The sequence below is a fragment of the Lissotriton vulgaris genome, chromosome 5 (genome assembly GCF_964263255.1).
Source record: "Lissotriton vulgaris chromosome 5, aLisVul1.2, whole genome shotgun sequence".
NCBI lineage: Eukaryota > Metazoa > Chordata > Amphibia > Caudata > Salamandridae > Lissotriton > Lissotriton vulgaris.
In genome coordinates, this window is record NC_141693.1 from 1,327,618,248 (window position 1) to 1,327,622,185 (window position 3,938).

Sequence of the window (3,938 nt, forward strand, 5' to 3'; positions counted from 1 at the left end):
CGCTCCAATGGCACATTTGTGTTTGCATGGTCACGGACCTACGTGCCAGCAGTGCAGTTGTAGTGGCAAGCCTATTGTTCGATTTCAGATGCATTTTGAGTTGCTGCATAAGTTGCCGATGGTGTCTATTCTGAGATGCATGTCCCTCCTGCATGACCCTGGTCAGTTGCTGCACAGTACTGGACAGTACTGCTATGTTGTCTGCCATCTTTGCAATTTCCATCTTCACTAATCGTGTGTTCTTGCTCTGCAGGCGATGTGTACGAAGCATCTGTCCCTCAAAGCCACCCCAGACCTCATTTGTCTGCTCCGTCTGCTGTGTTCTGCGTGCTCTATGTCTTCTACGCCGGACTCTGAGATTGCCTCTGCTGACCTGTGTTGATGGAGTTGTGATGGTGGTACTTTGGCGATGGCTGCCCTCAGGTGTTGCATTGACCTCATCATCTGACGCCATGGGAACTAGTGTTGGGACAGGTTCCCTGCATGAATTTGGTGCACATGACTGTTTAATTGGCAGAGCTGGTGTGTCTTCATGTTCAGATGCGCTGGAGTGCTGCATTTCCTGGACCTCACTATCTCCAGCCTCTACACGTTCTGCATCTGTGAGGTTAAACAGTGCAAAACAGCATTAATTAATGCTTGTGAGGTAATGTCACAGTTATCAATTAGTAAATTTGTGATTAAGTTGAACATCGGCTACGCTAGTTTTAGTCGTTAATTTGCATATGTGTGTGTTTGTCATTGTAACTGCTTGATCTGCCTACATCTCTCATAATACACTTCCCTTTCTGAATGCATTGTGTAGTAGATGTTTTACAGTGTGCAATTATGCTGTGCTGAGCTCATGTTGTGACTTAAGTAATTGGGACAATGGCAACATGCATTCATATTACCTTCAAATGTGTGTCATACCACCAACAGCTTCAGGCTGGATTGTGAATTCCACCAAGTCCTCCATGGGAGTGTTCCCAGTGTCTGTTGGTGTCCCCCCTCCTGTCTTGTTTGACTCCTTCAGCGGGTCTGCAATGCACACCTTGGCCCGACTACGCAGATCATACCATCTCTTTTTCAGCTCTTCAGTGGTGCGGTGTGTCACCCCAATGGCATTTACTCTGTTCTGTATCCCTCCTGTCTTGTTTGACTCCTTCAGCGGGTCTGCAATGCACACCTTGGCCTGACTACGCAGATCATACCATCTCTTTTTCAGCTCTTCAGTGGTGCGGTGTGTCACCCCAATGGCATTTACTCTGTTCTGTATCCGGATCCATATTTTACGTTTCTCTTGCTCTGGTACTTTTAATGAAGCTTTGCCAAACAGCTTCTCATGGCTGTAGACTACTCCCTCAATGAGTGTTTCAATTTATTTTTCTAAAAAATATCAATTTTCTTTCCCTGCCTGTTTGGCTGTCCTCTGCTGTTTGTGCAGCTTCCATTTTCAGTTGTTTGCCTGGTGTTTGCAATCTCTCTGTCCCACTCCTGTTCTGCTCCCAGAGCCAGCCCCCTCCTCTCCCTGAGCCTCTGCACTGAAAATGAGGCTTAGAGTGCTCACTTTCTTGTTCTGATGTCATCAAGATGCATCAATGTGGGACTCCGGAAATTGCGATTTCGCTAATTGGGATTTCGCTAATTGCAATATCCCAAAAGCCGGATTTTTTCTGCGATTTTTAGCGATTCTTTATTTTATCACTATTTTTACGTTGCATCGCGTTTTGCGATTCCTTATTTGCGATTCCATAAAAATCGCTAATAAGGAATCGCAAATTTATACGATGATGCATGTGCCTGTTAGTCCCCTCACACTGCTTGTGAGTGAACAAAGACAATTATTTTGACTGGGGGATATCAGATTACAACGTGTTTTTTTTATTTTAGCCAGATGTAGGATATTATAACACAAAAAAACTTTTAAAGTTGATTATATTTAAACAAGACACAGATCTCAAATCAATTGGGAATTTTTTGACATAATGAATCAATTTGCAAAAAATAAACGGACAAAGGGGCCTGATTCAGATCGCCGACCCGCGTTTCGGTGGAACCCATTTATCCTTATGGGGTATCACCTTCCTCAGGGCGCTTATAGAACATTTTCAATTAAAAAAGCAATGGGACCTGTTGAGCAAAAAACAGAAGTTACATAAAATCTTCACGTTTCATTTCTTAATGAAAAAACAAATTGATCAAACATAAAATATAAATTGGATAATAAATAAATAAATTGCAGTGAAACACAATAGCACAGAGGGTCAGAATTTATATATTAACACCAATAACAAAATGCTCATGTAAATCTATGGTAAACAAATGCATATGAGAGAGTGTAAAAGAAATACATACAAATATAAATGAGAAAATTGGAAATCACAAAAGATCTAGGATATAGACCTGTAAAGCTCAAACGGGAGGAAGCTAATATAACTGAAATTCTGCTAGTCTCAAAACCAATTGGTAGTGTTGAAAAAGAAAGCTGTGTCCTAAAGAAATAAGTGAATAGGTATTGACATGAACGGGGCCTAATTTAGAATGCTCAATCTAGTGCATTTTCCCACCAGGGAAAAACAATAATGTTCAAAGAAAGACAAGAAAATAAAAGTAGGGCTTCACTGGCAAGCTCTGTAAAGTGACGCTAATATGTTTGGGCGTGAATAAAATCAATCTGGCCACTGTGCGACCACTCTGTTTTGCTTTATTACTTTTTTATTTTTCATATGTTGAACCTTTTATTCCTAAAGCTGCACAGTGGAAAAGAAAAATTTCAGAAAAAGACAACATAAGTGTTTTTGTTTTTTGGGTCCATTTCGCAGGGAACAAATAAACGAAAGAAGGAAAGAGAGGGTGGGAACCGTTTCTTGAAGTCACGGTTTTCAGTAAGTGAGGAGGCGCAGACAGAAAGAGAGGGATTAAGAGGAAGAAAGAGAGGGGGCAGCTACCAACTGCAGAGCAGAAGGGGACACTGTCCTTGTTTTCTCTGAGCAAGAGGGAAAATAGTCCTTTTCTTTCTCTGCCCGCCACGCGCGTCCCGAACGCCAAGCCTTCTCTGTAGGTTTTGCCTTTTTCTGCCGTCCTGCTACAAATGTTTAAAATAAACAAAACAGCAGGGAAATTAATGTATTGAATAAAAGAAGGAGCGCGCCGTGCCCTGCAGATCACATTCCCGTCCACTTCGACCACTGCTTGCACTTGATTCAAAACGAGCCTGCACAGCTTTGCACACTGTACCTCCCCCGCATGCGGCGCCAGTCCCTTTCTATCCTCAACGCCACCTCCCCCGTCCGACACTATTAATCGCCGCCCTAGGCTTTCGTGTAAACAGACTGTGCTCACCAAGATTCACTAGTACCTCGTTGTAGCAGCCCAGCAAAGTTAACCAACACAAACAACAATCGCAGGACAGGTGGCGGTCAGCAGCGTGCACATAAAAACACACGCGCACACACGTGTAGTAGTACAGCAAAATAGTTTGAGAGGCAATTAAGCACTTGCTACGCCTGTGCCCCTGGTCTCTGTATTATTAAAGCTTACGTGCATCTTTCCATTTTACAAAAACCATAAACTCTTGGCACCGCCAGTGCTATTTTGTTACACCCCGCCGAGGCCTGGCCACACACAACGCCACTGTAAATTATGATTATCCGCCCGGTCAGTCCCACAGCTCAGGTAATTCTCTCTAAACCAATTAGTATTACAGCGCTGGCCCACAATGCCCTTGTGGGTCGGCCGTGCTCTTCAGCGCTCTGTGCTGGCGGGCGGCAGCCCTCGGGGGAGGCCTGCTTCGGACACCCCTGAGGCATGAATATTTCATCGAGCCTTGGGTTACGGAATAGGATCCCGCCGCCTCTGCCCTGTCTCTATCCTGGAGCCTGAAGGCCTAGCTCCATGGCGACGACGAACGCCTCTGTGACTTGAAACTTAAATCCGAACAGTGGGTTTTTAGGATG